This window comes from Neomonachus schauinslandi, chromosome 12 (assembly GCF_002201575.2).
Source record: "Neomonachus schauinslandi chromosome 12, ASM220157v2, whole genome shotgun sequence".
In the NCBI taxonomy this organism is placed as follows: domain Eukaryota; kingdom Metazoa; phylum Chordata; class Mammalia; order Carnivora; family Phocidae; genus Neomonachus; species Neomonachus schauinslandi.
Genome location: NC_058414.1, coordinates 21,334,095 through 21,345,154, shown reverse-complemented (window position 1 = coordinate 21,345,154; position 11,060 = coordinate 21,334,095).

Genomic DNA, 11,060 nt, shown 5'->3' with positions numbered 1-11,060 from the left:
TAGAAATGCAAAAGACCAGGTAAGCCCAAATGACACCAGCCCCTGAGTAATTGAAGAGCCAGTGTTTGACTTAGCAAGGCTTTGTTCCTTGTTTTTTCTAACATTAAATGAGGATGACAGAATTTACCGTAAGACTGCTCTTCCCACCCTGGTACCTCACCCAAGGTACTGCTCTCCACCTTTGGTCTTGCTGACCAGGATAATTCCTGCAGGAGAAAAACATTCCCAAATTTCTGTATCTGGAAAAGAACACAGGTTGACATAGTACAAAGAGCTGTAGTCTGGGAAGTTAGGGTTCTCTTCCCAGCTCTGGCACTTGCTAGATAGTTGAGTGCCTTTGGGTAAGTCACGGAAGCTCTCTGAGTCTATAAATTAAGAACAATGATATTAATGGGTCTATTGTGAGGCTCAAATGAGATAATGGCAGTGAAAGTGCTTTGTAAACAGTAAGCCACTGCAGAGCCAGGGTCATATTAATAGTGTTGACAACTCTTTTCTCTCAATCAATATTGAACTTGACTTAGTTGCCTTTGTATTTTAAAATAAGAAATAATCAGTTTATCCTTTTAAATCTTTAGCAAATAAATGGAGCCTTTGGTCTCATATCCACAGAAAAAGCAAATTACATGTCCCAGTGTGACCCAGGTCTGTGTGTGTACTCTCTGATCTCACTTTCATTTTTGTTTTAATTATAGCATTGAAAGAGTGGAAGGTTTAAAATTACACCTTTCAGAACTAGTCATTATTCAGTGACTCTGTGTTTCAAAAATATTGCTCATGTCTTTAAAATAAATTATCAGGTTCTTTTATTGTTACCTTGGCCTAAATATAAATTTATTGACATGGTGATGATAATGGTTTTTAATGTTTTTTTTAAACATTTCCTTGAAGCTGTAATAATATAGAGGATTCAAACATACTATTTAAACATATTAAATATTTACATAAAATTTAAGTATTTAAGTTGCTTACACATTTTGGTCTGGGTGGCTGAAGATAAATGTGAAAATACCTAGATTTATGTAACTAGAAGAATTGAGAGATTTGTATTCCTTTCTCTGCTACATACATAGTCTTTCCTTCCTCCTCCCACTCACTTTAGTATGATATATTAAAAGGACAAAAAGGTAGTTATCTGCAAAGAGAGAAAACTGTCAAAGGTATCTGGTCCAAGTCACCGTTATTCTTGCCTGGGTATTTACAATAGCCACCCATCTGCTTTTCCTACGTCAGTATGTTCTTAAAATAGCAGCCAGAATGATTCTGTTAAAATCCAAGTCCGATAATATCATTTATATCCTCAAAAACCTCCGATGGCCTTTACCTACCCAGTCCTCTTTTCCTGCCCACCCATTCACTCCCTCCATCCAGCCACACTGGCCTCCTAGACCACACAAGGTTCAGTTCAGCTTTGCCCTGGAATGTGCTTCCCTCAGGTATCTGCAGGAGTAGCTTCCTCACCTCCTTCAGGTCTGTTCATCTCTTCAGGGGGGGGTCTTCCCTTTTGCCTCCTCTAAACTTGCACCTCTTACCCCACTCCTACAACCCTTCCTTCCATAATGCTTATCACCGTCTAACATACAATATGTTTATTTGTTTCTTCTGTTCATTATCTGCCTCCCCTCCAGAATGGAAGCACCATGAGGGCAAAGGGTTTTGTTTGTTTTGTTAACTACTGTATCCTCATAGTAAGTGTTCAATAAATGTTTGCTGAATGAATAAATGAATGAATGAAACAAAGATAAGATATGGCCTTATGTGATTTGCAACATGGTAAAAATTGTAAAATTTTCATCAAAACTTTTTCAGAAGCCAGAAAACTTTGGATCTTTTCTGATGACGAGACATCCAAGGTATCAATGTTTTCCTCTTCTGCCCCCCTCCTAATATTTTGGCCATTTTATATCTCAAGAATTAAGATGATTAATCCATCATTGTCCTGTGATGGATTGATCTAAGTATAACTGTATAAACCACTCCTAGTTTGTCGGGAAAGGAGGAAAGAATTGAATAATAACGAAACGTCTGTCCTTTGCTTTCTTTGACACTAATCTCTTGATGATCTTAGTTTTGGCAACCCATTTTCTGGCTTCTCTTTCTCACTGTTTCCAAAATGTAGGTATCACCAGAGGATCTTGCTTGGATTTCTTCTCTTGCTTTGCATATTCTTAACCACTTTTATGGCTTTTGTTAGCTCCTTTTCTTAGATGACTCTTAATTTGTAAACCCAATCTTGATATTTCTTATTGGCTTTCAGTTCTGCATGTCCCAGACTGGGCATATCCATCTGGCCACCTTTCAAGGTCTCAAACCTTACAGATCTACAACTACATTTATCTCTTTTCCTTTAAAACTGGTTCCAGTCATCCATTTCTGTTAATAGCTTTGCCTTCTTCCAAGTTTGGAAGTGTTTCTAAGGTTTGTAATTGTTTATGAGTTTTTCCACATTGTCAGTTGTCAACCCTTCTTGCTTATATTTCTAAAGTATCTCTTGATTCATTCTCTTCTTTGCTTTAAGTAGATCAGGAATGTGGCCTGAGATTCTGCATTTCTAATATGCTTCTGAGTCAAGCTGATGTTGGTCTGTTCACCACATTTTGAGTAGCAGAGGCCTGCTATCGGCTAACAATGGCCATTTGAACATAGTCTTTCACTTCCCAGCCCATGGTCATATCTAAGAAATACTTAATTCTCTTTCAAAATAGAGATCTGATTTTGCCTAGTCTTGCTTTAAAAGAGAAAAACGTCTTTTCTATGTCATAGAAGATTTGGAAAGTTACAGAGACAGAAGATAAAAAATTCAAATCAGCTGGGGCACGTTGGTGGCTCAGTCAGTTAAGCGTCTGCCTTCGGCTCAGATCATTATCCTGGGGTCCTGGGATCGAGCCCCACATCAGGCTCCCTGCTCAGTGGGGAGTCTGTTTCTCCCTCTCCCTCTGCTGCTCCCCGGGCTTGTTCTCTCTCTCTCTCTCTCTCTCTCTGTCAAATAAATAAATAAAATCTTTAAAAAAATTTCAAATCAGCCCTAATGGTCAATTCACAATCATTAACACTTAAGATATATCCTTTTAGTCCTTTATTTCTTTGCATATAAATATATTCAGGCTTTATTTATATTTTTAAAACCATAGAGGGGTCATTTATTCTCTCTTTAGTTGCTCGATGAATGCATTTGCTAAGTGTGTTGACCTTGTCTTACAAAGTAGAATCTACCTTCTCTATATGATAAAAGTGCTCACTGCTGCTTTTCTTGACCTCTCTTACATCTGGGAACTTGGGACCTGGTGCAGCCAAGCAGATGCATCCTCTCTCGACTTTGATTCAAGAGCTGGTGACTCAAAGCCGCAGGGATGACGCAGAATCTGTTCTGGCCAGGGCACAGCAGCAGTGGCAGCTGCATCCGGTTTCCAGTGGCAGGAGAGACAGCTCTTCTGTGGCAGGGTGCGGTGTCCAGCATCCAAGGACTTGGCATTGCAGATCACGAGGTTGGTGCTTGGCAGCCGCAGTCATAACTTCACAGGACCAGTTTTTCGGAGTGCTTTGGGTGTGGTTTTTGCCCAGTGGTTTGTCTTTCCACCTTTACTCCTTAAATTAGCTTAAAAGTTGACTTAACTTACTAGCAACAAATACTAACAATATTAACAACAGCCAAAGCCAACTCTTAGTGCTTATTATATGCCAGGCAAATTTCAAAATATATTTATGTATGAAGTATGCTCTGTGTGTATTAACTCATTTAATTTTTACAACTTATCCTGCACGTGCTGGTATTATCCCCAGTTTGCAGATGTTGAAACTGAGTTACAGAGAGGCTAGGTTACTTGCTCAAGGTCTACACGACTTTAAATGGGGGCCCTGAAACTCAAACGTGGTCAGCTGACCTAGTTCTTCAGAGCCCTGCCTGACACGTGGACTGTTTTCTAACCTAATTTTTTCATATAGCAAAAGTTCATGAGCACTTCCATGTTACTAAATATTCATCTAAATGTTTAAAGTAGCTACATAGTGTTAAGTTGTAAGGATGATTCCTGATTGGTTTAACCAACTTGCTGTTGTTGGACATTAAGAATATCTTGGTGGCTAAACTTTTTTTTTTTTCTAATATCCATGACTCTCTTTGGGATAAAGTCCTAGAATGCTTAGTCAAAGGGTATTCTGATTGTCTTCCAGCAAGATTATTCCAGTGTATGCACACAGCAGTGTATGAGAGCATCCTGTTTCCCTGAGTCCTTAATAGCACTGAATATTATCGTTAAAATTTTTTTTCTTTGTGGTATTGAAAATGATATATAGTTTTCATTGAAGCCTAAAATTCCTTGGACATTAAAAATAAATTTATTGGGGGAGCCTGGATGACTCAGTTGGTTAAGCGTCTGCCTTCGGCTCAGGTCATGATCCCAGGTACCTGCTCCTGCTTGGCGGGAAACCTGCTTCTTCCTCTGCCTGCCACTCTCCCTGCTTGTGGTATCTCTCTCTCTTTCTCTCTCGCTCTGACAAATAAATAAAATCTTTTTTTAAAAAAATAAATACATTTATTGGTCATTTGTCAAAAGTTCTTTTGTGAATTGACTGCTCCATCACCTATGGGATAAAGTTGAAACCTTAGAAGGCGATTCAAGGCTCTTCCTACTCTGACCCCAACTTCTTTTCTAACTAATTCTCCTACAAGTCCTAAACATTCACCCTACACATCCATGGGGATTATTTTGTTTTGTATGAGTTGGAACTATGTGAATGTGCTATTTTTATAGGCCACAAGTGGTTGACTATTGACATTTTCTTATGGTTAAACCTTATAAGTCTCCAAAATATTTGCTTTCCCACTAGAATGTTTTCACAAATGTCTTGTCTCTCTCTGCTTGGTGAAATCCTTCCCACTCCTTATAAAGCCAGGTTCACTGGTCATGTTCCCTACGCCCCTATTCCTTTGTCCTCCCTCTCCTCTTTCCCTTCCTTCCCCAGTTTAGGTGTAAATCACTCCTTTTCACCATTTCCACTCTCCTTCTTTCCTATTGTAATACAATGAATGGATTGCAGCTGGATAGTGTGTTTGCATCTGCCTGGCAGAGGCCAAGCCCTGTGTTGCCTTTTCCCAGCAGAGACTCTCTTATTTATTTTTGGCAGTTAACAAGGTTTCCGGCTCACAGCAGTTGCACAACAAAATGTATGTTGAAGTGAAGAACTAGTAACTTTAGGGCCCAGGAAGTGCCTTATTAACCAAATAATAATTGCAGTTTCCTTCCATGTTAAATAAGGAAGAGCATGTGTAATATCTTCTAATTTGGTTGGTTGGTATTTTGTTTGGCAATGGCTCTCCTTATTTTGAATCCTCCATCCTTCTATTTCATTTTTTCCTATATTTTCAGATGTGGTCATTATATTGCAATTCGAAGAAATTAATTGACTCCATGGCACAATTCTCAAGGGTGAAAGAACACAATTCTCTAACTGGCTAAATAGTAATGAGTGTACTTTCCAAGGAATAAATGTATTTTTTCCCTTTTAACTATATTCACCTTTTTTCTTAGATACACTATAGGAATTTTTAGTGACTTCTAGGAAACACTAATGCTATGGATAGAGTTATAATATTTCAACAAGCTTCAGGAAACATTAAAAGTAAATTTTTTTTAATCGAAGTATAGTTGACATACAATATTATGTTAGTTTCAGGTGTACAAAAAGTAAAAATATTTTTTAAAAACATTAAGAACACTTAAACTGAATCTCATTAAGATAAAGCCTTCTCTTTTTAAAAGACATACATTGCATGATCCATTTAAATTGTACTTAACAGGAATAAAGTCATGTAATCATAGAACTTTAAAAGTAGAGGAGATCCCCAGGGTTTTTAGTATGTGGGAAGATACCAAGTAGGAATGGAGGAGAGAAGATAATAGTCTGAGTTTAGCAATGTCCCCATATTCCCCTCTCCACTGAATTGTCAAGTGAAGTCCCAACCTTTGCTCATCTTCTCTCACCTATATATCGTGTCCTAGCCAAGCCTCAAACAAGCTCAGTTAGAAGCAATCTCAATCCAGGCCTCCTTTGTGTTTATAGTCAGAAGGGACTGGGTCCCCTGGGTCCCCTATGGCCTTTGCTTCCTGCTTGCTCATTAGGCATGTGTGTGCTCAGAATTTTGGCTGTTCTTTTTAAAGTAGGCTCCATGCCCAGCATGAAGCCCAACATGGAGCCTAACGTGGGGCTTGAACTCACAACCCTGAGGTCTACACCTGAGTGCAGATCAAGAGTCAGACGTTTAACGGGCTGAGCCACCCAGGCACCCAAGAATTTTGCTTTTTGTAGGTGGGCTTTGCTAACCAAGAAACTGGTTCAGTTTCTAGATCCAAGGATCCAGAAGATTTGTTTGAGATTTTTAAATAGGAGGTGGGATGTCATAATGACAAAGACAGATAATAACAACTAACTGGCAAGAATGTGGAGAAATTGGAACCCTCATACGCTGCTGATGGGAATGGAAAATGGTGCAGCCGCTTTAGAAAACAGTCTGGTAGTTCTTCAAATAGTTAAACACAGAGTTACCATATGATCCAGCAACTCCACTTATAGGTATACCCAAGAGAAATGAAAACATTTGTCCACACAGGAGCTTGTACATGAATGTTCATGCAGCATTATTCATAACAGCCAAAGAATAGAAACAACCTAAATGTCCATTAGCTGATGAATGGATAAGTAAAATGTGGTAAATCCACTAAATGTAATATTATTCAACAATTAAAAGGAATGAAGTACTGATATATCCATGACATAACATGAATGAATGTTGAAAACACGCTAAGTGAAAGAAACCAGTCATACAGGACCACATATTTATGATTCTCTTTATATGAGATTTCCAAATAGGCAAATCCATAGTGACAGAAAGTAGATTAGTGGTTGCCCAGAGTGATGGCATGGGGTGGGGCTGTGGGGGGCTTCTCTTTGGGGTAATGAAAGTGTTCTAAAATTGATTGTGGTAATGGATGTACAAGTCTGTGAACATACTAAAGGCCATTGGATTATATACTTTAAACGGGTAAATTATACAGTATGTGAATGTTATGTCAATAAAGCTGTAAAAAAAGAAAAAAGGGGTGTGTATGTGTGCTTCATTTAGTCTCCTTGTACTTCTCTGGCTAGCTAGACATTTCCATGCCTAATTTCAGACTCTCTTTGCCCTTTGATTCTGCTTGAAGTCCAGCCAATAGCTAATGTAGCAGGGTGGATATTTAACTCACACTGCAACTCAGACACAAAGAGAAAATATAAGTTCTTTATTTAGTCTATAAGCAGTCTGGGTTTTCTCCTGAAGCCCCAACTGATGGATAGTGGTGAAGACGAATGGCATGTTTAGTCCCCAGTCTCTGGGAGGCCACTATGGTGGAAGGAATGGCTAGGACTGATTGACCTGCAGCTACTACACACTATGCTTGTTGCAACTAGATCCGCTCAGATGACCAATGGGCAGGACATTGTGATGCGCCATATATATGCTTCTGAATTCTTGTCTTGATTCTTAATGCTGTGCCTTGCTTTGGCCTTTGTTTTCTATGTGATTCAGGACTTGCTTTGAACTACTGCAGATGTGTGCTTCATAACTCACGATGGCCCTCCTGACGTCAGACTCCTGGCTCTGTCTGAAGCACCGGTTCCCAGGGAATGCATACATCTCTGGGTTTGCTGTGTTCCTGTAGCTGGTCACAAATGCTCATTGTTTCAATCTCCTAGTCATGGCTTCTAATCCCGTCAATATGATCAGTAGCTGGCTCAGCTGATAAAAGGATTGTTTTGTGGTTTCCTGAAGCATTAGAGCTTAATAGAATATATACACTTACTCCCTTCTTAGGAAACTACATTTGAAAGCACTCAAAAATGTTTTAAATAAAATTTGCCGTGTTTGTATAATTTTGTATTGATGATGCTCTGAGTACTTACTTTTTTCTTTAACTTTTTTTTAAAGATTTTTATTTATTTATTTGACAGAGAGAGAGACAGCAAGAGAGGGAACACAAGCAGGGGGAGTGGGAGAGGGAGAAGCAGGCTTCCCGCCAAGCAGGGAGCCCGATGTGGGCTGGATCCCAGGACCCCGGGATCACGACCTGAGCCGAAGGCAGTTGCTTAACGACTGAGCCACCCAGGCGCCCCTTTTTCTTTAACTTTTAAAAAAATATATTTATTTATTTTTGAGAGAGAGCACAAGCAGGGGGAGCGGCAGGCAGAGGGAGAAGCAGGCTTCCCGCTGAGCAGGGAGCCCGATGCGGGACTCCATCCCAGGACCCTGGGGTCATGACCTGAGCTGAAGGCGATGCTCAACCAACTGAGCCACCCAGGCGCTCATACTTACTTTACTTTTTAAAGCTCTGTTTTTTTGGTTTCTTTGGAAAGAGAACTGCCTGACTATTGGTGCTTTGAATGGAGGGAGGTACAAAATAGTATTATATTAGTTGGCCCAGGAGGAAGATGAAGTGTGATGTATATTAGCTTTTCAAATTGTTTAATCTTGCCCAAACCAAGTCAGTGATGTGACAGTTCAGAAAGGAATTCAAAGAGTACTTGCTGCTTTTAGCAATTGATTCTGAAGAGTTGTGACTTCTATAAACACCAAAAATACTTCAAAATTGATATACAATCAGGACTGAATAGGACCTTAATATTGATATGGGTCCTACAGTCTGAGTGCCAGTGCCTGGGAAGTCTTTTGTTTGTTTTTAACAAATAATACGGTATTTGGGGGCAAAACCCCAAATTTAAGAATATTTAACATTATGTGAATGCCTATTGAGTTTACAAAGAGACAAACTTGATTAAACTATTTGACTACTAAATGAATAGGGATTTGAGTGTATTTTATAGAATTTTTTATTCAATAGAAACTGTCAATCTTTGTGTCTATTATATACACACATAAGGGTAAATTAAAGTTCAGGGGAATATGTATGTAAATAAATAGAAATAAATGTGTACATATAAGTAAATCATAAATATATGTATATATTCTTAGGTATGCTGTGCTAAGGTTCAGCTGGATGTAATTTTCACATTATCATCTAAATGAAAATATCTGTTAATTCATAAGTTCATAAATTATACCTATGAACTCAGAAGTGAAAAGTTGATAATGACAATTTAAAACAAATGTATTCTTGTGCTCGCTTCGGCAGCACATATACTAAAACAAATGTATTCTTTTGGGTATTTATTTACTTACTCAAACATTCAAAAGTTTTTACAAGGTATTAAAAATGCCTGAGACATTTGTTTTTGTTTTGTTTGTTTGTTTTATTTGACAGAGAGACAGCGAGAGAGGGAACACAAGCAGGGGGAGTGGGAGAGGGAGAAGCAGGCTTCCCACGGAGCAGGGAGCCCGATGCGGGGCTCGATCCCAGGACCCTGGGATCATGACCTGAGCCGAAGACAGATGCTTAACGACTGAGCCACCCAGGCGCCCCATGCCTGAGACATTTGTAAGGACTTTAAAGAAGCTGTAGAAGAAATACTAATAAAGCATGAGGTGAAATTATATAGATTGCTAGACCTCAGTAGATGCAACGATGAAAGACAAAGAACTGTCAAGAAGGAGAGGGAAACTGGGTGCTTGGGTGACTCAGTCGATTGAGTGTCTGCCTTGCGCTCAGGTCATGATCCTGGGGTCCTGGAATCGAATCCCCCATCCAGCTCCCTGCTCAGCGGGGAGTCTGCTTCTCCCTCTGCCTCTGCCCTGCTTGTGTGCACACTCTCCCTCTCTCTCAAACAAATAAGTAAAATCTTGAAAAAAAAAAAAAGGAGAGGGAAACTGGAAATGAGAAGAAGAGTGAAGCATTGAAGGACTGATCTAACTGAAGCCCTGGATGAGGCACTAAAAATCACTGTGGAAAGAGTGGACCATGTTTGCACAATTTAAACACTGCGCTGCAATGAATATATGTATTCTCACACAGCTCCTACCTCTCCTTCCATTTGTATTGGTTGGGATACACGTTAGACTACGGTATCAAGTGGGCCCAACATATAATGAGTTAAACAAGTAAAATCCACGGTCAATAAGGTGGCTTCCCAGTGTCTGGGACTGAGGCTCCTTCTAATTTGTGGCTTTGCCATTCTTGAAGATGTTGCCTTTTATCATTCACGCCGCAGAAGATAGCTCACCACCATCCCAGCTGGGCCCACGTGCTAGCCAGTGGGAAAAGGAAAAGGATAAGCAGATGGCCTTATGAAGCCTGACATGGCTATTTAGAAAGGGAAATAAAGGCGAAAGAAACCTGACCGTGTGTCCAGTGTGATTTAAGAATAGCTTGATTTGGAAATTTAAACAGTCCCTTGGTCAACATGTCTTTCTAGGAAAAAATGGTCAGTCTCTGGGGTACCCACCCCATCCTGTTTCTCTCCGTAAAGGGATGCCCTGTTTCAATGGGAAGAGGATGTGGTTTATGTGTCCCTACTGATGTGGGGTGAATTGGAAAGGTTTGGCTGCACACCAGGTTTCAGCAAGGGTCAGCCACAGAAGTGATCTCTTTCCAAGGCACTACATGAAAAGCAAGGACAAACTCCTATGCCGTTGGTATTACTTTCATTTATTCAACACCAGTTCTCCAAGTGTGGTCCCTGGAGAAGCAGCCTCACCATTACCTAGGAAGTTCTGAAAAATGCAGATTCTCCAGTCCTACGTCAGACCTACTGAATCAGAAACTCTGGGGGTGGAGCCCTGCAACTGTTCTAACTAATCTTCTAGGTTGATTTGAGGCACATTAAGGTTGGAGGATCATGGATTTAATGCAGTTCACTGGAAGGAGTCCTCAGAATACATGTTTAACGGACAGATTCTTTTTCTCTTGGTCTCTTTCTCTCTTCTTTCCACAGTTCCCTGGGACTAAGAAAGAGTAAGCTTTCGTTTACTTCCCCTAATGTGATAATCCTACTTCCATGAAGCATCCACTTTCTTATGAACCTCACTTAACAAAACAAGCAACTAACAAACTAAACTAACAGAACCGTGAGAATGGGCCCTTTGGGCTTAGTTGGGAAGCAGGGAGGGACTAGGTATTTGGAAAATAGCCTGG